Source organism: Rhinolophus sinicus, linkage group LG09 (genome assembly GCF_036562045.2).
Source record: "Rhinolophus sinicus isolate RSC01 linkage group LG09, ASM3656204v1, whole genome shotgun sequence".
Lineage (NCBI taxonomy): Eukaryota > Metazoa > Chordata > Mammalia > Chiroptera > Rhinolophidae > Rhinolophus > Rhinolophus sinicus.
The window spans coordinates 24147441-24172617 of record NC_133758.1 but is presented as its reverse complement, the minus strand read 5'-3'; positions in this window follow the sequence as shown (position 1 = coordinate 24172617).

Here is a 25177-nt window from a genome sequence, read left to right as displayed (position 1 = left end):
AGTTAGAGATTTTAATAATTTTCTCTCAGTAATGGAAAGAACAACTAGGCAGAAGATCAACAAAGAAATATTAGGCTTGAATAATACCATAAAACACATAGACTTAGCAGATAGATATAAAACACTCTACCCAACAGCAGCAGAATGTATAGTCTTCTCAAGAACATGCGGACTTCCGCCAGAATAGACTATATGCTAGAACATAAAACAATCATCAGTGAATTTTAAAGAATTGAAGTATAAAATATGTCCCCTGACATAATGCAATTAAATTACAATTCAAAAAAAAAAAAAAAAGAAAATTTGGTAAATTCACAAACATGTAGAAATTAAAAGACACTTTTAAATAACCAAAGAAGAAATCACACAGAAAATTAGAAAGCATTTTGAGATGGATGAAAAAATAAAAACACAGTATACCATAACATATTGATGCATCTAAAGCAGGATTCCCAGGGATATTTTTAGATGTAAATGCCTATATTCAAAAAAAGAAAGAAAGAAAAATGTCTGTCAAGTCAATAACACTAGAAACAAGAAAGAAGAGCAAATAAAACTCAAAACAAGCAAAACAAAAATAATAATAAAGAATAAAGTAGAAATAAATATTCATAAAGACAACTAACAGATCTTTAGCTAGACTGACCAAGAAAAAAAGGTGAAATTATTAAATTAAGATGAAAATGGGTACATGGGTACTAGTTTTATAGAAATACTAAGGTTTTTAAAGGGAATACTGTCAACAACAGTATGTATATGAACAATTGTAATAATAGTTGAAATGGACAATTTTTTAAAGAAATGAATTACTGAAAATTACTCAAGAAGAAGTAGAAAATATGAATAGATCTATAGTTCAGGTTCAGATGCCTTCACTGTTGAATTCTACCAGACTTTCAAAGCATAATGACAATTCTTGGCCAACTCTTCCCCCAAAAATGGACATATAGGGAACAATTCTCAACTCATTCTATGAGCCAGAATTACTCTGATATCAGAGCCAGACACAAATATCACAAGAAAATAAAACTAGAATCCAAAATCTCTATGAATACAGATGTAAAGTTACCCAACAAAATACTAGAAAACTAATATAGCAACATATAAAAAGGATTGCAAACTATAACCAACCAGAATTTGGAAGACTTACACTTCCCAATTTCAAAACTTTCTACAAAGCTACAATAAACAACGCAATGCAGTACTGGCATAAACATAGACATACAGTTCAGAATAAAATTTAAGAGTCCATAAATAAACGGTTACACTTATAGCTAATTAATTTTAACAAGAATTTCAAGACAATTCATTTTGGGGAAAAAAACAGCCTTTTTAACCATGGTGCTGGGAAAACTGTATGTACACATGGCAAAAGAATAACATTTGAACTTTACCTCAAACCAGGCATAAAAGTTAACTAAAAATTGATCATAAACATATTTAAGAGCTAAAACTATAAAGCTCTCATTAGAAAACATGGGCATAAGTCTTTATTATCTTGTGTTAGTCATGATGTCTTATATACAATACCAAAAATACAAGTGACAAAAGAAAATTCAATAAATGGTACTGTATCAAAGTTAAACACTATTTATTTATTTATTTGCTGCAAATGATACCATAAGTAAAGTGAAGAGACAATCTGTATAATAAAAGAACATATTTTAACATCGTTTATCTCATAAGAGACTGTGTCCAGGAGATAGTAACAACTCATAAAGAAAAAGATAAAAAATCCAACTAAAAACATACAAAACACTGTAATATACATTTCTCCAAAGACATACAAGTGGCTAATAAGTACATGAAAAAGTGTTCAACATCATTAGTCATAGGAAAATTCATTCAAAACCACAATGAGATATCACTTCATACCCACAAAGATGGCTACAATAAAAGGGACGAGGAAGTTCTGGCTAGGATTTGGAGAAATTATAACCTTCATACACTTCATGGGAATATAAAATGGTATAGCCACTTTGGAAAACAGTTTGGCAGTTCTTCAAAATGTTAAACATAACACTTACCATATGACCCAGCAATTCCCCTGCTAGTGATACATTCAAAATGAATGAAAATCCATATCCACTCAAAAAATTGTACACAAATATTCACAGGAGCATTTTTTATAGTAGTGAAAAATAAAAACCATCTGAATGTCCATCAACCAATGAATGCATAAAAAAATATGTGGTCTAACCATACAATGGAATAATATTCAGCAATAAAAAGGAATAGTACTGATACATGCAATGACCTGGATTAACCTTGAAAATATTAAGCAAATTCATAGAAATAGAAGATAGATTGGTGTTTGTGAAGGACTTGAAGAGAGGGAAGTGGAGAGGGGCTCAATGAGTAGTGACAGTAAATGGGTAAGGGTTTTCTTTTTGGGAAACAAAAATGCTCTAAAATTAGATTGTAATGATTGTTGCACAATCCTGTGACTATCTGTAAAGAGCATCAAACCATGCATTTTAAATGAGTGAATTGTATGGTGTAGAGCTTACCTCAATAACATTGTTTAAAAAATATAATTTACATTATGATACTTTATTTCTTAAAAATTTCCAATAACTTCTCATTTTATTTGAAGTAAAATCAAAGTGGTTGCGTTCATCAATAGGGCCCCCCAGGATAAGATCTCCATGTTTACCTCTCTGTTGTCATTTCCCGCTGCTCTCTTTGCTTGCTCAGCTACACGCATTGCTTTGCAGGTCCTCAGACTTGCCAGGGACAATGTGTTTGCTATTTTTCCCACTGAAATGTTTTTTTCCTATAGATACTGTGTGGATTATTCCCTCATTTTGTGCCATTGCTCAATAAAGCCTCCATGAGAACACTGTAATTTAAAGTGAAACTCCCCCCGCCCATGTCCTCCTTTGTTTGTTTTGTGTTCTATCATCTCCTTTCACTAAAATGTAAATTCCCAAAGGCATGACATCATCTGTTTTGTTCACTGTGGTTTCCCCAGTACCTAGAACAGTAGACTGTTACAAGGTAGGCCTGAAACAAGTATTTGCTTAATGTTTCAGTTACTTTATGTAGCTAATATCTTCATTGTTTTACCTCAGTCAAGAAATGTAACCTCATAGAACTTAAAGTCCTTGCATAAAAACAAAAGTATTTTACCTTTTCAAATAAAAAAACATGGTGTGTTAAAATCACACAACATGCATTCTCAGAAAATTATCTGATAAGTCACATCAGACATGTACAGTACAGCAAGATCCAATGAATTAACCTTTACAGCAAACACAAATTATAAATTGTTCTAATATCACAGCTCAGACATCAGTTAGTCTTTGGGTACCATTCTCTGGAAAATCTTTTATCTTTACTGCTGCAGGTTGAAGAGATGTAATCAATTTGGGTCCAACCACAGAACATCTGCCTGGGGCTGCATGAGATGGCAGTCGAAAGAAAGAGGGGCAAGGAGAAAATACCTATCTGGTTACCAGGGTAACCAGAGGCTTAGTGGTCAACCCTGTTGACATTTCAGGCAATGATGTTCAAAGGTTAACTTGTGTGTGACTCAAAAGTCATAAGATCAATTATTGTCCAGGTGTGATGCTAGTGTTACTGTCTTGACACACATTATAAACTATGAAATCTGAGGGGTATTGGAAGTCACCCAATCCATGAAACATTTTCCTCACTGCCCTGACATGACACTTGCAATGATCTACAATAGTGGGTCATTCCTTTGGGTTAAGAAATATTGTTCTTATTAGTCCTCTGCCAAAAAGACAGCAATTTTATGCATAAAACACATCATCTTCCATTAACAGTATTTTAAAATAAAGAATGCTTTGCAATTTGGAATTGTTTTGTCTGCAAATATAAGAAACCGACTTAGGGCTGGTTTAAGAAGAAAACAGTGATATATCATAGAGAGTATCATGTAGGGTAAAAGGAACTGGAATCAAGTGATTAGAAGCTACCGAAAGCTTTTCTCTATTTCTCGTATTTTCTTATCTCTGTCAGCGATTTCATTATTTTCTATTTACCTCTCTCCTTGCAATTCATCTTCCAATATTCATTTTGTCTGCTTCTCTGGTCTGTATGTTAGGTTAAAAGTGCCATTCCATAGCTTCCAAATGTACATATTTTACCTCCAGACAAAGAAAATGAAAATATCTGTTCCTCTCAGTTCCAATTGCCAAATTCCTGCAAAGATAATCTGGCTACACTTCTGTAAGGAGTCCACATCCTGATTGGAGCTACCATCACTAAGAGTCAAGGTCACTTTATATAAAATAGCTTCCAGGTCCATCTGTTGATTTAGGTGGACAATTAACAGTGGAGTCAGGAGCTAGGCAGCGTCTTCACCATGCCTCTCAATTGAATATTTTTCAATCTAGACGTAAAAGTTAATAGATATTTACAAAAAAAGGAAAAATGCAGAAAAATCTAAGAATATAAAACTACCTTTGATATCTTCTCCAGAAACAACTGCTGTTAAACTTCTGGTGTTTAACTGTTAAAATTTAGCCATTAACACCCTAATATGGATGGTCTGAGAGGAAAAACTTTTCCTCTAGTCTCTTATGTTCTGTACTTGGGAACCTGCAAATTAAACTGACAAAAGACAGATGAGCAAGAGAAAAGCCAAAATTTAATCACGTAGGTAGGAGACTTCACAAAAATGTGACTCAAAGGGGTAGTTAGAATTTGGGGCCTATATATCATCTTAATAAGAAAAGGAGAAGAAGAGAAAGGGTACTATAGAAAAAATAAATAACTTTTTAGAAAGATAAATGGGCCCTTAAGAAAAAAGATGAGGGATATATTAATTTTATGACAATGTCTGTTTAGGTGTGGTGTAGAGACTTTCCACCTCCAGTGATAAGAGTCAATCTTCCTTCCTTGCTTCCAGGAAGAGGGGTTTTGACAATTGAGTTCTTTTATTAGGCTTTGCTTTTAGACACACAAGAGATTCAGGACCTACTGCTCACAATAATTTTAATACCACAGTGGCATATTTTGGACCCCTTCAGATGTATTAATATGATATACAGAGGTCTGACAATTAAGTTCGCAAACTCATCTTAGAAGATGTGCTATACACCTCATTGCTGAATATCACTACGATCACCTTCGAAGTACTCCCCTTGGGAAGCTATGCACCAATGCCAGTGCCTAGTCCACACTTCAAAGCAACTTTGGAATTCATTTTTTTCTGGAATGGCCATCAGAGCTCTCGTTGGATTACCCTTGATGCCCTGAATGCCATCAAAATGTGTTCCTTTCAATATTTCTTTTATCTATGGATAAAGAAAGAGGTCATTGGGGACCAGATCAGGTGAGTAGGGAGTGGGTTCCAATAGATATTTGTTTACTGGCTAAAAACTCCCTCACACACAGTGCCAAGTGAGCTGGTGCATTGTCCTGATGCAAGAGCCATGAATTATTGGCAACAAATTCAGGTCGTCTAACTTTGTCATGCAGCTTTTTCAGCACTTCCAAACAGTAAATTTGGTTAACTGTCCAGTTGGTACAAATTCATAATGAATAATCCCTGTGATATGAAAAAAAAAGGTTATCAACATCATTGTAACAAGTTCGCGAACTCACTTGCCTGAACTCAAATCTTTAAAAGCACTTAAATTTCCCAATAGGAGAATCAGAACATGAGTGGCTTTGTTTATATAGAAGTCGAAAAGCCAGAAAAATGTTCTGAGCAAGGTCAACTTCTAAGAAGTGATAGGAGGAAGAGAGGGCATCCTGCAGGGAAGCAGACACCAAGGCAGATGGGACAGGCAAGCTTCATAAAGTACAAAGTGTCCTGCAAATGTCAGTCTATGTCATGCCTGAAACAAACTAGTGAGATGAACATGACTGCTGTCTTTAGCTTCTTGTGAGAAGATGGAGCCTAAGAGGGGTATGGTGATCATTCAGAGTGTAACTTATGGGAAGGGTACCCCAAAACACACCTTCTGCTCTTCCAGGGGATCCACATACAGTGTTTGCAAGCAGAGTCAGCACAATCTGGCAAAAGCACCTACTTGACATGGGTATTAAGAAGAGTATACAATTGTGTGCATGGAAAGGACTCAGAGCAGTGTCCAGCACACTGTAAACACCTCAGTGAGCATCAACTGCTTTGGGACCATCTTTGAAAGGCTGCGTAGGTTACTGGTCAGGAACATGGACTCTGGAGCAGAACTTCAGGATGTAGAACCTTTTCTTTGCGTACTGACTGTGCTTAACCTCTCTGTACCTCATCTTCTTCATCTGTAAAATGGAGCATTGAGAGAAATAATCTCTTAGGTTTCTTAGTTTTTTAAAATGGGAATTAAATGAGTTAATATATGACAAATGCTTGGAATATTTTTTTTTCTTGGTAGAAATTATATGTTATTATTACCAAAAAAGGCATTAGTGTTTAACCTAAAATGTCTGCAGGTTAGTGTGAAAAACAAAAGTCAAAAATTCTAAATTCTATCAAGAACCAGTGGATAATTATTTTTTTGTCCCTCATTTAACAAAAGCCATTGATTTCCACCAGTTATGTATTTATATATTTATATCCATGATTCACTTTTTTTTTTCGCAGTGGTGGGATTGTGTTTAGTGCCAATTGAGTTCTCTGATAGTACAAATTTCCTAATATGTTTGTGATTTGAGAGTAATTTTTAAATGTATAATTTCAAAGAATAAATAATTTGAAACTGTTTATTGGAACTAAGAAACAGTTAAAAACAAGAAATTTGAAGAGTGAAGTTGAAAGTAGTAAAAATGTGCAAGTTAATGAGGCAGAATTTAGAAAAATTGAAAGCCAGAAGTTTGTAAAAAGAATTGAAAAATGAATAAATAAATAAAATAAATAAATAAAAATAAAAACAACATGGAAAATGTGGTAGCTAAGATTTCCAACAATGAACTTGGTAGTAAAGAAACAATAGGATTATTCCAACTGAAATAATGAATTAGCAGGAGCAGTCAATCTAAAAAGTTAAAGAATTTATCCAGATAATTATTTACATATGGATTTTATTGCTATAGAAATTCAAAAGAGCCTAAAATTCAGTATTTCATCACAGAATAACCCATGAACAATCACCACAGTAGATTATCACTTGTGGAGACAGGCACTGATCTTGCAAACTGTAAAGAGATGGTCAGAAATTTTTGAAATAACAAGAAAATTATAAACAAAGTATAAGGTCTGTCTCCAAATCTTCTTGAACAGTAAAACTCACTTACTAAAAGGTCTACAATGTGTCCCCAACTAAGTCTAATGTGTTCCATATTTTTCTCCATTTTCAAGGGATTTAGTCTAGTTGGGGAGAAAGAATATGGTCTTGGGCAAAAAATAATTTGATGATGAGCTGGAAATCTAGATAGAAATATCTGGGAACCTAACTATAGTATTAGAGGTGCTCTCATTTGATTGTACTATTCTCTCTCTCTCTCTCTCTCTCTCTCTCTCTCTCTATATATATATATATATATATATATATATGTATATGTGTATATATATGTATATATGTGTATATATGTGTACATATATATGTATACATATATGTATGTATATGTACATACATATATGTATACATATATACACATTTATGTGTATTCTATTTGAAAAACTTATGTTCTCATTCCTTCATAGTTCTATTTCCATGAAAAACGGCCTTTTGTCTTTATTTTAGTATTGTTTTTTCCTGACCATTTTAGAGGAAGCAAAGACTCCTCTTGTTCCCATCTTATGGGATTAATGGAAAGTAGTCAGCATTTCCTTAAATGCTGATCAGTGGGATTTTTAATCAGAAGGATTGTACTATATGCATTTCACTTCCGTTAGACTTAGTCTGAACAGGTCAAGAGAGAAGCAACAGGAACAGTGATTCCACGACAGAAAGTCTAGGGGTGAGAGGATGGGAGGATTTGGGAAGAGGATTGGGAAGGAGTGGGACATGTCAGAGAGTATTTCACCTTGCAAGATGTGCACACATGGAGAGAAAATATGCAATTTCCATGGACAAGACTGTCTTGAAGTTTCCTTTTGAATACCAGACGTGAGGCTTGGTGGATGTGCTGCATTGAAGACCAGCCTGGCAAAAATATTTTGTTCCCAATTCAGCTCCAAGCATAGTTCCCTGAGGCATGGGTGATGGGAAAAGCTTTTAGAGAGTGCTGTTTTCTAGGGCAACTTGGATCTTTCCCAGAATCTCTATCCTAGAAGGGAGCTTTCTTGTGACTCAATAAAGGGCCTAACAGCCTAGAAAATTCAATGAAGTGATTTATTGGTAACAAATCCTCACTGCCACGGTGGATGTCATCTGAAGTTCTCTTGCAGTGATTCTAGCATCCACAGTCTAAAGACGGTGATTCCTTCAGAGTCCCAGAGTTCTTTCTTTTTATTTCAAACCAATTAAATAAATTTGTTCTCAATAATTTGTTCTCTATAGTGTAAAAATTGCTGTGCCTGTAAATAATAATAATAATAATGATAATAATTGCTATTGATTCTGAAATGCAGACATGTGATTTAGGTTCTTCCAATCAGATACATTCATGAGAGATGCAAAAATGGTCCAGAGTTGAATTATGTGGGGAAAAGATGGAGATGATGGAACATCAATTTTGCTTTTGTGAATCGCCAGAGTCAGCCTGGTTCACTGTGGTTGTGGCTTCCTGATTTGAAAGCTTCCTGAATATGCTATTGCTGCTCCCCTGCTGAGCAGGTTCCGCAATGTGGAATGGAAATTGTTCAGGAAGCTCAGGCTAGGTGCCATTTCTTTAGCCTTTTCCAATGCTTTGGAAATTATTTATGAATTATCTATATAAATTACAAAATAATTTTCTCTATAAACTAGCTAGAGTAGATTCCCTAGTCAAAAACTCAGATCCACAAAGAACCTTTTCAGTTTCTCTCCTGTAAGACCCTCAACTAAACGTCCTTCTTCTGTTTTCAAATGGAGATAAGTTTTAAATTGTTCTTGATCCACTAAGGTTGCCCACCTGCTTTAACTGAAAATTTGCATTAGTTCAGAAAAAAGAAATGTATCAAGACTGACTCTATTCTTTAAACTCTGCTGGATCCGGAGCTAGAAAAATAAGTACAAGATGACTTTTATCTTCAATGAATTTTATTTATGAGCAAAATGCACATAAATTGAGACATACATTTTTGATAAAATATGTTTTTTTCTGTAGTCATTTACTATATAATTGGCAATGTAAACTTCTGGAAGAATGAATCGTTTTCCTCTGCGCTCATGATATGACTGGTTGACTTGTACTTCTGCCACAGTACTGATCATATATCTTTGTAGTTGTGTCTGTGGTTGTATGTATGTATGTGTAGCTTGTGTGTACATGTTTTGTCTTCTCATGTGTAAGATCCTCTGGGGTAAGGCTTGTATATTATTTCTTTTTCTTTCTATCCCATCCTTAGTACACAGCTAGAATTCATCTCATAAATAGTTATTGAACAAAAAAATGGCCAAAGTAGACAAGCTATATCAGAAAGAACCCTAAAGATTTCATAGAACATCAGGCAGAAAATACTTCTCCTTTAAAGAGTTCATTCCTTAATCAAGCTTCCTACACTCCCCGACATATTTACCAATTAAGAGGTAATTTTTTGTTGTTGCTGGACAGGCATAGTACTAATGAGCAAAACAGTCGTCTGTCCAGGAAACAAATGAAACGAACACTTTCTGCTCTGTCTTGTTTCCCCCACCCTGCCTTGGACCGTGCCTGCCTTCATTTATGCCAGCCAATGCCTTGCAGTAATAGTGGGGTTTCTGAAACCAGCGTTTTCATAAACTAGTGTTCCCTGGGGGGCATTTCAACTTCCTTATTCCTAGGCCATACCCCAGACTGATTAAATTAAGACCTCTGGGTGTGAGTTCTAGGCCTCAGTATTTTGTAAAACTTGCAAGGAATTCCAATGTGCAGTCAAGGCTGGAAACACTGCACTAATGCTGTCATGATTTAATGTACTTTAATCAAGTATATCTTTTAGTAAGTCTTAAGATCGAAAGCTGCTCACCTTTTTATTACTGATTAAACGTGAGTCTGCAATGTGAATCAATGTGTAAATTAAGACATCTTTAAAGTATCCTCAAAGTGGGAGAGTTTAACTCCAGATCATAATATTGTGTGTTAATCATAGGCTTTTCGTAATATAAATTATTCTTTTATAATCTAATCTCTGTATTGTTCTAAATTTTACACACACACACACACACACACACACACACACACACACGGTGCCAAAAAATGTATACATATTTAAAGAAAGGAAAACTGTATTAAAATTGTAATACTCGATATATACCGATAACAAAAGATGACTACAAGTCACATTTGACTTTTGCAATTGCAAGAGGAGCTCAAAGTGGTTACCATCAGCGTCCAGACACCTTATTACGGCGAACTACTGCTTGAGCAAGTGTCCACTTGTACACATTTGTTTGGATATATATACATATACATATATATGTATATAAGCATGCATTTCAATTAACAGAACAGTACCTCAGAGTTTATGACAATTAAATTTCTTAACTAAAAGAAATGTTTAGTTTATTCCACATATGAAATAATCAGTTCCTTAAAAAAAAAAAGAATATCAAAAGCTAAACAGAAGCCTTGTTCCCCCTTTTTCTTTTCTTCAATTAATGTAAAGCATTTCTTTTCACCAAAAAAGCACACATTTTAATTAAGCTCATTAGAAGCATCACAAGTATATCTCATGGTTAAATATGCTCTCATGTGCATCTGTATGATCAAATTTATATACAGTTACAAGGTAACAGCTAGGGGAGAATTTTAGGCAGGTGTCTGACTTTGGATTCTGGTAGCCTTAGTACTTTGCCTGTTTCAGAGACATTTTCCAGGCAGTTATGTCTCTTAACTTTTTTTATTTGTTCCAGACAGGAAGAAAAACTAAAATCTTGGAATTAACTTTCCTTCCATTGCACCCGATTTCCCATTACAACTTTTTCGCTCCTAACTAGACATCTTGACTCTTCACTACCTATTTCTATATTGTTTGCTACTTCCTCTGTGTTTGCGGATTTCATCCATTCCTCGAAGCCACGGCTATGAATCCGAGAGCAGGAATACTGGAAAAAGGTCTAAGTGTTCTGCTCTGGCCTCTCCCAAGTGGATGACAGAGGGGACAGTTGACCTCTACTGCATCTGGAAAGGTGGCTGGCTTGGCTCATAAATTCCCAAATGACCTGAATTTTAATCCAAGCTGTTTTCTTCCCATGCACCGGATGTAAATGAATATGCAAATACAAACCTGTGCAAATGTTCATCAGAAATGGAATCTAGGGGAGTGGAAAACACTGTTTACTGGCCAGGTAATTTCAGGCAATTTAACATTTCTGTGCCATAATTTCTAAATATTTATATGGGGATGAAAATAGTAAATTATCATGTATATTATAAAGATTACAGATGAATTATGTAAAGTAGTATTAGCAAAGTGCCTGGCACATGTAGTAGCCCTTCAGAAAATATTATTTGTTATTTTTGTGTTGTTACTGCAATTGCTAGGATAACATGCATGCCTAATGATCAGGACAAATTCTTCATCTATAAATATGGGATTAAGAATAGCTATCTTTACAAGCTTGCTATGTGGAATAAATTCAGTGATGCATATGAAAATGATTTGCAATTTACAAATCACCATGAATGTTAACTATTATTAGAACCTTATATTATTGTGCTTCATACTAATGTAAACTATATTTTTATTTTTTACAAGTGTCTTTACTGATCAAACTCCTGGAAAATATATAAGGACCTTGACTAAATTAAAGCTATAAAATTGAACAAGTACAATTCCCATAAGGAAATTGATTTCTTAAAGCTGCTAGAGAAATGCCAACTATTTAGAGGGTTGGAGGGGATATTGGAGGAAATATATCCAGCTACCAATTTTGTAAGGTCTATTTCCTCCCTAAAGTTCCAATAAAGTACTGGAAATCCTGAAACCAATATAGAACTGTTTTTTTTATTTTTTTCTTCTTTTTTTCCTTTCAATTAAATGCTCTGTTGTTTCCATTCTCAACCCCTCAGGTTATCTCATTTCACCCTCTCTGAAAAAAAGAAAAACAAACAAAAAAAAAAAACACCTTTGGATTAAATTTCCAAAGCTGACAGTTTGATGTCAATCGATGTTAAATTGGCCACCCACTGAATCTTGTCAAGACTGGAGATTAAATGACTGTTAAACTTCAGTTGAACTCAAAGAGAACTACAACTGGAATACTAGGAGATTAATTTCTATATGAATTCTTTGCTGAAGAATTCATAGATAAAAGATCCCAAATTTGTCTATAACCAGTCTGTGTACATTGTAAGTAATGATTAAGCTGGGGTTATCACTGTGTGGGGGATATAAATGATAAATGTCTAACTATTACATTGTTTTGTACACCTGAAACTAATAAAAAATACAAAAAAAACACAAAGAAGTAATTTTTTTTAACAAAAACTTTGTATTACACATGCAATCAATGTTTATTAAAAAATAAGCAAATAAAATATAAAATTACCTATAATCAAATACCCAGAGATAACTACTTATACAAAATATCATCATTTACCATTCTTATGTGTAGTAGTATAAACAAAAATATAAACAGAATACATATCTTTTAGTAAACTGATTTTTAAAACATATAGCTACATGTTTCTATCATAGTAAATACCATACAATATTAACATTTTCATAGCATTCCATTGTAAATTCCAAATTATTGGCTATTTAAAATGTTTTAAAATTTGCCTTTTTAAACACACTATGATCTCATAGAGAAAACATGGCAACGTTGCTTTTAAGTGTGTTTCTTTGATTATTAGTGTTGTTAGCATTATTTTACAAGGTTATTTTTTCTGTATTTATACTTTTGTGAATTACCTCTTAAAGATCTTTCTGATATCATCATTTTGGGGTGTTATCTTTATTAATATTTAAATGACGTATTACTGTTCAGGCTGCCACAAACATTTTTTCAGATTACTTACCTTTAACATCACTTAAGGTGTTTTTGACCCACAAAAGACATATTTCTAAGAAAAAGAATATACAACCATTTTCTTATTGGTTTCTGTCTTTTGTGTCATATATTGGAAAGAGTTTCTCTATCCTAGAATAATACACATAATAAATTGCCTTGTGTATTTCCATTGCAATTATAAATGATTATAAATAATTTACATAAATAATCCATGGAAACATTCCCATTGTGAAGAGTTTACCAAAACTAGAATTTCTTGAGGAGCAGAAGTTTTTCATCCACATGAACCCCCTCCCATGCATTTGCCACCCTAGAGAAAGCCACAGTACAAGGATTCGATTGGCTATGTGCCCTTCATGATGGATTTCTATGTATTTACAAACATATTTCGATACACACATATATACTTTTATTTTGTCCTGTCCATCTACATAAATGTGCATCAGGATGATACAGAATGACGTTAGTAAGCAACCCAGGTATTTTAGGAATACATTTGTTTTTGTTTTTACCAAGTTTGTCATTTTTGAAATAGTTTGCAAATTTCTTTTATTGAGATAACAGCTAGACTGCAGATAGAAAGGTAAAGGATAATATTTATTTTTTAAAGTTTTCACATTTCTTACTGGTGTTTTGTCTCTATTTTATCACTATATAACCACGCAATTTCCATAAGTGGCTAAGTCTTGCTGAGGGCATCTTCATTAAATATTACCGTTTATGAAGGGTCCATGGCTTAGCATCAATATATACCCAGTCATTGCAAAGAAAAGTTGCTATATAACTGAAAACTCACTCTCTTTATGCACTTTATTTTTACAAGCAATGTTTGAACCATTTAATATGTATTCTAGGTGCCATTAGAAAAGCTCTTAGTGAATATCTTAAAGAGAAAGAGAGTTTGCTCTATTCTGAAGTAAGAAACAGAGAACATACTATATTCTACAGATGGAATTTCCTTCCCAGTTATATGCTGTTTTCCAAAGTTTTTGCATTGTGAATAGGAAACTCATTAGCATTAGCTACTAACTTGGCAATTGATTCATCTGGATTTAAAATAAAACATATCAAAATTACAAAAGCATTGATATTTGTTCTGCATAAATCTCATTTCCTCTTTCTGGACCCCTTTCTCATCCCCTTTTTTTAAATTAAAAACAAACCTCAGATCTCAATGCTTTTGTGCTATTTCTATTGAGATCACAGTATGTGTCTGGATGGAAAGACAAATTAGACATTGTGTTTTGCATTAAAGGAAGTGGCCCCTGAGGAAGGAGACAAGCACACTTATTAATCAGTGATAGATACAGACCAAAGAGTAGTGAAATGAATGAAGGATGTTCCCACAACAATTAGGCATGAAGACAATTGGATTCGGGCCTGATGATTCTCCTCTTCCAAAAATGAGAACTTCTTTGGAACACTACCCATTTCCTTGGGCACTTAGAATCTAAGTGCCTCCAAAAAACATAAGCCTCATGACAGATTTTAGGTATAGGTACCGATTTGCTAGGGTTGTTGTAACAAATCACCACAAAGTAGGTGGTTTAAACAACAGAAATTTGTTGTCATATGGTTCTGGAGGTTAAAAATCCAAGTTCAAAATATCAGCAGGATTGGTTCCTTGTGAGAACTGTGAGAGAGAATCAGTTCTATGCCTCTTCCCTAGCTTCTGGTAGTTTGTTGGCAATCTTTGGTGTTCCTTGGATGATAGAAGCATCATACAGCTATGTATCATTACCATTACTAGCAGTATCATTGGTTATTATTATTGAATTAACTACTCAATAATAAGTATCATTATTATTGAATTAACTATTCTCCTTCATGATTATAGACAAGAAACAACAATGTCAGAGAGGATGCAGAGAAAATGGAACCCTTGTACACAGTTGGTGGGGATGCCACTATGGAAAACAATATAGAGATTCTTCAAAAAAGTAGCAATAGAACTACCATATGATCCAGCTGCTTCACTTTTGGGTATTTATACAAAGAATATGAAAACACTAATTTGCAAAGATATATGCACCCCTATGTTCATGGCAGCATTTAAAGTTAGCAGGATTATTTACAGCATTATTTAGAATAGCCAAGGTATGAAAACAAGCTAAGTGTCCATCAATGGATAAATGGATAAAGAAGATGTGGTACATATATGCAATGGAATACTACTCAGCCATAAAAAGGTGAAATTCTGCCATTTGTGACAACATGGTTGTACCTTCAGGGAATTATGCTAAGTGAAATAAGTCATTTGGAAAAAGACAAATACCATATGATTTCACCCATACTTGGAATATTAAAAAAGCAAAAACAAAACAGATGGACAAACAAACAAACAAACAAAAAAAGAAAACTCATAAAAACAGACAACACATTGGTGCTTACCAGAGGGGAAGTGGGTAGAGGGAGGTTGAAATGGCTGAAGGGGGTCAATTGTATGATGGCCAATGGAAACTGGATTTTGGCCATCATACAATTGAGATGAGAATGATATATCTGTAGTATATACAGATGTCAAATTATAATGTTTCACACTTGAAGCATATACGATGTTATAAACCAATGTAACCTCAATAAAAAGAAAGTAGTAGAAAGGAAATTGAAAGCCTAGTGAGGCTTTATTTGCATTGGTTGGCCAGCTGCATAACTCATCAACGTTCACTCATTCAGTCAGGTAATCAGTAAATATTTATATACTTCTGAGCAAAGTCAGGTGTCTGTGCCCTATTTCTGGCATCAACCTTTGGCTCTGTGCCTATTCATCCTGATTTCAGGCACTGAACCAACTGTCTCTGTGCCCAGTGACATGGGCTTTCTGGTTTGCTCTATCTCCAACTTTGATCTATTTGTTGTTCAGCCTCTCTGGTTTACATGTCAGTCTGCCAGCCCCAGGGTTTATGGCCTTTGATTTTCAATTTACATTAATGAACTGATTTGGAGTTCAAACCAGGTGTGAAGCCTCTTGATTCAGTCATCTATATACCTTTGATGTAAATCTTGGCAACTGAGGTCTATTTATTCTCCATCTAACTAAATTTGCTAGAACATTAGGCAAATGAAATTAATTCAATAATCCCAAATTCTGTTTAAAAAGCAATGTTACTACCTTACTGTTTATTTTTTCAAAGTATTTTAAAAATAAATGTCTTATATTCTCACTAATTTCTATGTGATAGTAGCATATAATTTACTAACCTTGATCTTCCTTCCTTCCTTCATCCCTCTCTCTCTTCCTCCCTCCCATCTATATCTATCTATCATCTATCTATCTATCTATCTATCTATCTATCTATCATCTATCTATCTATCTATCGATCAATCAATCATCTATCATCTCTATCTTCTATCTACTTAACTATCTAAATTGAGAAGTTATTTGACTTCCCTAAGAACACCCAGTCTTCAGCAGCAAAAAGGGTTGGGGCTCAGTAGCCGAACATCTGATTTTATCTCATGTACACTTTCTTCTGTCTCATGCATTTTACAGCCTTATCCAGAAGAATGCTGTCTATATTCAGATATTAGAGTTAACATTTTGCCATTTTAAACTTATCGTTGGAGTTCATTAACCAAATAACTTAGCTAAGAATCCAGGTTTTCTTCCTACCTTCTCTTTCCTCCCTCCCTCCCTCCCTCCCTCCCTCCCTCCCTCCCTCCCTCCCTCCCTCCCTTCCTTCCTTCTTTCCTTCCTGTCATTTGAATTTGCCACTTGTTTGATTGTTTTTTTAAGATTTTATTGGGGAAGGGGAACAGGACTTTATTGGGAAACAGTGTGTACTTCCAGGACTTTTTTCCAAGTCATGTTGTTGTCCTTTCAGTCTTAGTTGTGGAGGGCACAGCTCAGCTCCAGGTCTAGTTGCCATTGCTAGTTGCAGGGGGCACAGCCCACCATCCATCCCTTGCAGGAGTCGAAACCGGCAACCTTGTGGTTGAGAGGATGCACTCCAACCAACTGAGCCATCCGGGAGCTCAGCGGCAGCTCAGCTCAAGGTGCCGGGTTCAATCTTAGTTGCAGGGGGCGGAGCCCACCATCCCTTGTGGGACTAGAGGAGTTGAACTGGCAACCTTGTGGTTGAGAGCCCACTGGCCCATGTGGGAATCGAACCAGCAGCCTTCGGAGTTAGGAGCATGGAGCTCTAACTGCCTGAGCAGGCCCCGGCCCCCATTTGTTTGATTTTTATAGAGATCGTTTATGAGAACAAAGTTGAAACTTATTATTTTTGCTTTATTAATAAATATCTGATTTACCATATATTATTATAATTTAAATTTGCACCAACATCCTTTACCTATTTTGATGGGCTTGGGACAGAGAGAGAAAAAAAATGGTATGCAATTAAACATCACTTTCAAATAACGTTTTAATCTAATGTTATATAACAGTATATACTCTCTTGTCATATAATAGTTCCAACCTGTTGTGGAAAGGATAAAATGAATAAATAAAACACTGTCTTTGAAATGTGAAAGTGCACAGAGCTGGTGCATGTATTTACATGGGTTTAAGCTGACTTAGATTAATTTCTTCATGGCATTTGTGACCTGCTCATGCTGCTGGCAGACATTTTGTACCTACTTCTACCGTTCTGACTTAAATATCATGATACCACCTCACTTAATTTCTGAACAGAGCTTCTCAAATATTCACATGTCCTTGTTTCCATGTCTGTCTAAATGGAATAGAAAGTAGCAAAGAACTAAAGGCAATTGGGAAACACACGGGCCTGTTTGCTCTATAGTGTGCTTGAGTGTCAACAGTGCTAATTATTATGTTCTGCATGGTAAAGGAGAAGTGCTGTCAATGGATCAATATCATTCTATTGCTTTCTGACCTCTGCCCCATGAAAACTACATTAGTGAGGCTCATTTACCTGGTAAAAGATAAATGTGCATTCAAGTTGCTTCAGTAAATGGGGCTTAGGGGCCAAGGTATGGGGATATAAGGAGACCAAAAAGGAACTCAGGACTAATGCAAATAGACTTAGAGAAAAATAGTAATTCCTGTAAATCGAAGTCTTCATCAACATGGCACAAGCTGTCAAGTTTCAACAGCAGCTCTATTACTAATCATTTCCTCAGAAGCAGACATTTGTTGGTTTCTAAGCCCTAGAGTGTCTTTTTATTTTTGGTTTTGACAATTTCCTGGAGCTGATCAGATTAGTCTGGGCTATCATCGCCCTGTAGTAACACATGTCTAGCAGGGAGTTCTCAGTATAAACCACCACTCAGTCTCTGACCAGGCTATGGGTGCTATTCTCGTTTTCTCTGGTCAGGAGGGTGGAGTCATGCAGTACAAAGCACGGTGACCCAGGCAAAAGAAAACTTTCTCAAGAAAGGTAGGTCCAGAACACACTTCTTTTGGCAGGTATTCAAGAAATCATCTCAAGGAAAGGGATGATATTCAGGAGAGGGATTTAAATTTTGTAGCATTGTTAAGAAAAATGGCTTATGCTCTAGTTTTAATTAAGGACATCAAAGTTGCCCATTAGGAACTCTGTATTATAGGTGAGAAATGTTTTAGGCTTTCTTCCTCTTACTATCAGTCCAATTCTCCCAGTCTTCTGGAATATGATACCCATGTTTTACTCCTAATTGACTGTCTCTCAGCATATACCAGAAAGTTATTTTATAATGAATTTTCTAATAATTACCAAACATGTGCACTTATCCAAGGAGTACAAAAGGCTTTTGATAGGATTATATATATTAAAATATTTTAGAGGTCAGGAACCCTAGGAAAAAATATGGGTTTATAGATAAAAATGGAAGTGTTTCTGTATTGTGTGGTATTGGTGGATCAATTCCACATACCGCCTTCTTCTTCTGCCCCATCATCTATTGGTTCTATTTCAAGATTCTATGGTTTTGAGATTATCCACCTATGACATTGGGGACATGTGTTTATCTCACTGGGATTCAGAATACTCTTTAAGTAAAATCTAAGAGGAACAATGGAAATTTGATCAGGATACCAGCAGGCAGTTGATTGTGCACCTATGTTCATGCAATACAACAAAAAACAAAAACAAGGAACAAAACATTCAATTTCCATCTCAATCCTGTAATAGATAAAAGTGGATATGAGAGGTCATTTCTAAACAAACATATGCCCTGTCTAATCAACAATCTATAGTTTAACTCTATTAGTGGAAGGAATACCTAGGAAATTCTTGTTTAATATAATAAGCTGAAAATATTTTTTAAAATGCATATTCTCTGTTGTTAATTGTATTGGACTTGGATAGATGTGTAAGCCTTCACTAATCAGTAAGATTTTTTTCTAGAGATGTATTAGGAAGTGTTAGTAGAAAGACGCACCTGCTATCTGACAATCCAAAAGTAGTCTCTAAAGATGCCTTTCAAGTAACCCACAGCAAATCACACTGGATGGCATATAATGATTTTATGCCTCTTAAAAGTTCCATGATGTGCAATAGCTGTTATCAATCAAGGATAAGCAGCAGACCCTTAACATTTTTCAGGGTTCTTTCCCTCTCATTTTCTGCATGGTCTGATTTCTGCTTTCCCTGTGTGCAGAGCAGAAGGTTCATAGTAATAGGTATGTTGTCCATTCAAATTTTAGAACCATGGAGACCCAGATTGCCTTAAAATGACCAGTCCATAGTGGTCTCAGTCCCAGAAACAACTGCCTTCCCTCATAACTAACACTGAAAAAAAAAATATTGAGTTAGTAATGACATGGGAATTTACTTCCTTCTTATGTTTTATCTAATAATTCTCATTTCTCCTGAGATCTTTTCATTTTATTAATTCTCTCCTTAGATTTTGTACACTATCCAGCATTTGTTCTAATCTTTCCACAAATTTCCTACTCATTCTCCAATAAACTTGTCCCACCCACTTGAGCCCATCACGGCTCTTCCTTAATTTTACCACTCACATGATGCAGTCACATGAATCTTCCTATTTGTTTTTTAATTAAAGTTTATTGGGGTGACAATTGTTAGTAAAGTTACATAGATTTCAGGTGTATAATTCTGTATTACATCAGCTATAAATCCCATTATGTGTTCACCACCCAGAGTCTGTTCTCCTTCCACCATCATATATTTGATCCCCTTTACCCTCATATACTCCCCCCTGCCCCCCTTACCCTCTGGTAACCACTAAACTATTGTCTGTGTCTGTGAGTTTTTGTTTCTCATTTGTTTGTCTTACTCTTTTGTTGTTTTTGGTTTATATACCACATATCAGTGAAATGATATGGTTCTCTGCTTTTTCTGTCTGACTTATTTTGCTTAGCATTATAATCTCAAGATCCATCCATGTTGTCACAAATGGTCCTATTGCATCTTTTCTTACCGCCGAATAGTATTCCATTGTGTATATATACCACAACTTCTTTATCCATTCATCTATCGAAGGACATTTGGTTTTTTCCATGTCTTGGCCACTATAAATAAAGCTGCAATGAACATTGGAGCACACATATCTTTATGGATAAATGTTTTCATATTTTTTGGGTAAATACCCAGAAGAGGGATTGGATCTTCCTATTTTTAAGAGACTTGGTATACCAGTAAAACAAGGGGATCTGCAAACCAGCAATATATTTATTTAATGGGAATAAATGCAAATATCTCAAAGTTCAATTTTTTTGAAGCACAGCAAAAGTCCAATGTAGGGGAAACTGACTGAAGTTCAGTCCAATTAGTTATGTAGAGAAAGCTGATAAACCAGAGAATCTTACCTTTGGCTTGAGAAGTAGTAAACAAAAGAGAACAAGAATTCATTACTTTTGGCATCAGTTTTACTATCCTCAGGAAGCTCACTTGAATGGTAGCATTGAAGAATGTGAGTTCAGCAGAAAGAGAAATGCCCAGCTGTCTAAGGCCATACCACCCTGACTGCGCCGGATCTCATCTGATCTTGGAAACTAAGCAGGATGGGGCCTGTTTAGTACCTGGATGGGAGAAATGCCCTGGCTCTTAGGAGTAACAATATCATATGAGAAAGAGTCAACTGAAAGAAGGGTTCCGATGAGGGAAGAAAAGACCTAAGAAAGGACCAATGGGCAGCATCGCATCACCTTTTTAAAATATTGTCTTGAAGAAAAACAATTAAGTAGGTGATATGAAACTAAATGAGAGTCACAGCAAAGTCCAATACATAGAAATTATGGAGACTGATTGATTCAATGAAGAGTAGAACTTTATAGAATGGTCCAATTGAAACACATTGTCTTAAAAATTTAAGAATTAGTAAATTCCCTGCCACTGGTGATAATTGAAACTGTGTATCAATAATTTGGATATATTTCAGAAGAATTTGATGTTCCAGAAGAGATGAACTCAGAATAGATTTATTTTAGTATTATTATTTATTTTAATTCTAAGTTTTTATTTTATTTTTACCTGTTTTACCTGTCTCCCTAGTTAGACTAGATATCCTTTTAAAATCAGTATCTGTGCCCAATATATTTTAAAGATTTTCTTCAAAGCTACTTAAAGCAATGTACCTTATACATATGCACTTGATAAATATTTGTTGATTAATTTATAAGTGTGTTAGACAAAAGCTATTAACGTACTAATGACAAAATTCCACTGCAATGCCTCAAATTTGTCATGGGACTCTTAGGATCAAACTTTGAGAATTTCTGGTCATTCCTTCTGCTTTAGTCATACCTCTTCATTTTCTGCTGAGCTGTGCTTCCACTTATTGACCAGTATGTCCATTAGGGATATGATGTCATCCCTCCATTTTAATTTCATGGCCAAGCCCCCCCTCAGTGCAGCTAAACTTTTGGAGTGAGGCTGAGATGGAATCCTTTGTTATGCAGCTTCTGTCCTTAACTCTCTGTTGTTCCCTTTGGTTATGTGAAACTGTGTCCAGAATCACCTCATTTCAATTAGTGACCTGTCAAATCAGTGAAGCTTATTTAAAACAAATTAATTCTAGACATGCACTTGATAATTTAAAGCCAAGTATAAATCCACATCACAAGACAGGAATAGAAAACACTTTCTAATAATGAAACTGTTATATGGCCTCCTTTAACAGTGTATCCTTGGATCCTTCATCTTTTACTTTTGACAATCAGAAAAGATCACGGGTTACTTCTGCACAGGCAGCTGCATCACCAGTCCTTTGGTTTCTCTTTATCGAGTCTTTTTGACTAGTTGGTTACATTACATGGAAACTTCAGAAGCAACAGGCTCAGAGTGCTGGTGTCCTGTAGCTCTACCCAAACCGCTGTAGCAATGTTATTTCTCTTATCAGTTCTCTGGTGTGTATTTAGAAGCCTGAATAGACATTAAAAGAAATAAAGTTTCTATTCAGTGAGATGAGCTTTATTTTTTTCAGTACGTAGAGCCTTTGTTTTTAAAACATTGCCTCCTTGAGTCTATACTTTGAGCGCCTCTGTGATAGTTACTATGAGCAACAGTAGGTATACAAATACAATGCCTGGCTAACGGATTCTTTTGTAGAGTAAGAAGTGGGAAAGCTCGGAATTCCCATCAGACTTCTAAGAAAGGATGAGGACAGTCTGATGCTGATGATGCTGATACCTGATGGTGATGCAGACAATGATAAGGACACTATTGACCTGAGATAAACCAGAACCATTTTTTTTTTCGTTTAGTGCTACACACTTCTATCCAATACTGCTTATAGTCCATAGAAAAATCTAATGTTAAATAAGAAGTCTGGTGTGAAAGGTGACAAAATTATGGCGCCAATTAAAAGTAAAATTCACTCTGTAGTTTCTGCTCAATGTTTCTATAAATCTAAGACATCTCTATAAAATTAAAAATTTAATTAAAAATGACAGTCCTATTAGAATCATCATTAGATCTTGTCATTTAATTATTTAATAAAGAAATACTCATTACCGATTAAAAGTTTTTAATCCAAAGGCTTTATTACTAGCTACTAATGTACAAAATAAATAGCAGACTTAGAGAAAAAGCCTAAAAAAATCTTTAAATGTCATATGTAAACAGATTGATGTATATCTGGTATATTTTAATAAGGGATATTAACAAATTAACCTGTCAGTCAGCTGGCATTAATGAAGCTTTCTGTCTCTAAGAACTTTTTAAGCTCATGAACTATATTTGTCTAAAGTAAGCCAAGTAAGCCTTTTAGAATACTGAAGTGGCTCTCAATCTAGGAGGCGCATGAGAATATCCTGGTATAGATTTTGGAAAATGTTTCTGCATAGCTGCTAAAGCTCTCATACACAAGTTGATGCTGAATAAGAGGCAATAGAGAAGGCTTCCTATAATAATGGATTCACTCTGCTAATTTACAGTTGAGTCCACTGTTGAAAGACCCTTGAGCAGAAATGACTTGTGATACAAAAGGAGCAGAATGTTCCAGTTTTGGATCAGTGTCCCCCCACTACCGTACAGTCAGGTTCAAGTGTGTTTGAGAATCTTGAGGGGCAGCTTGGCAGAAACCTGTTTGCATCAGGACCTAAGCAGATTCCTGGGGAAAAGAGGTCTAGGAACAGCAAACTTTACTCTGCAACAAAGTTGACCTCCTAGAAAGAAGTCCATTCATTTGAACACACATAGGGATGTGCTCTTGACCTGGTTCATTGTGATTTACAGGGTGAGAGAAAGAAAAGCCACAGTCACAATGAAAATACCTGCTTTTTAACCAAATCTAATGAGGCAGAGCTTCTCAAACTTTTACATACATGTGAGTCACCCGAGGATCTTGTTCTGCACTGCAGAGTCTGATTCAGTAGGGAGGTTGGGCCAGGTGTGGCTGAGGATGCTGTGTTCCAGAGAACAACGCCAGGTCTCTGGTATTAGCATCTATGGATCTAAGAGATTAGGGTTCACAGTGGTGATATTATGGTAGTCCTTTGATGTGTGGCACTTTGTCACCAGACACCGAATAGGTTTGTTTTATCCCAGGCTGCAGCCACAACCAAGGCAGCCACATGATTCAGCAGTGGCATTAGAAGGAGCAGATACTGAGAGAGGTCTCCAGGAGGAGCAGCAGGCCACTCTGTTGGGTGACATAGATTTTAATCTTCATTTTGTAATTTACTAGTACTATGACCATGAGCAATTCCCATAACCACTTTAAGACCCAATCACATCACCTATAGCATAAGGATAATTAACTTGCTCATTGATTGGTGAGGATTAAATGAGAAAATGTAGAATAGCAAGTACAGTGGATGGCACACGAATGTACATTTTTTACTTTCTCTGTGGGCTCTCATTTCCTCATCTGTAAAATAGAGACAGCATTACAATTGTCCCATTTCACAGGGTTGTACTGAGAATTAAATTAATTAATGGATATGAAATGAACATTTGTGATGTTTTGGGATACTGTCCTTATATTTTGGTAACTTCCTACATTCCCTAGAAAAAGGACAGAACACTCATTTACAGCCTTCCTTGCAGCTGCCTTTCCTGCTTAAACTAGTTAGACTAGGTGCTATTGGCTGCAAATAAGAACTCTGACTAGTATAGGATATATCCTTTGCTTTTTGTAAATAGTCTAAAAGTGCATTTTTTAGAAGATGTATATTGTGACAAAACGAATATGTTCTGAACCAAATCTTTGGTGAATCTTTGATAGACTTCAGGAAATCTGTACTAGAGCCTTGTTCAGCCTAACCTGTTAATCAATTCCCCTCAATGGGAAAGTAACAATATGTATCTGAGACAGATCCAAGGTATCTTAATAAATGTTTGTAACAATGCTGTAATCATATAAAAAAACAAAAATACAAAAAGTGCGTTACTTATCTTCTTTTTACACGAGTATAAATTATAGATAGAACCAAGATTTACACGTAAAAAACAAATTCATAAAAAACTTCCTAGAAGAATGTTAATTTTGAACTAAATCCCATAATGGAGAAGGCATTAAAAATTGGACATACTACCTAAACACAATAAATTAATGATTGATAACTGTGATTAGATTAAAATCTGAATGAAAAAAGAAATCATCAGGAGCAAAGCCAAAAGACAAATGAAAAATTGGGGAAAATGTTTTTAACACATATCACAAAGGTCTCATTTCTACAATATATAAAATCCTCAGATAAAAAAGATGAGAAAGATCAAGAGCTCAATAAGACACAGGATTTGATCAATTATTTCAACAAAAAATAGTAATTCAAATAGGCTTTAAAAATAGAAAAAATAACCAAACTTATGTGTATAAGGTAAATGTTT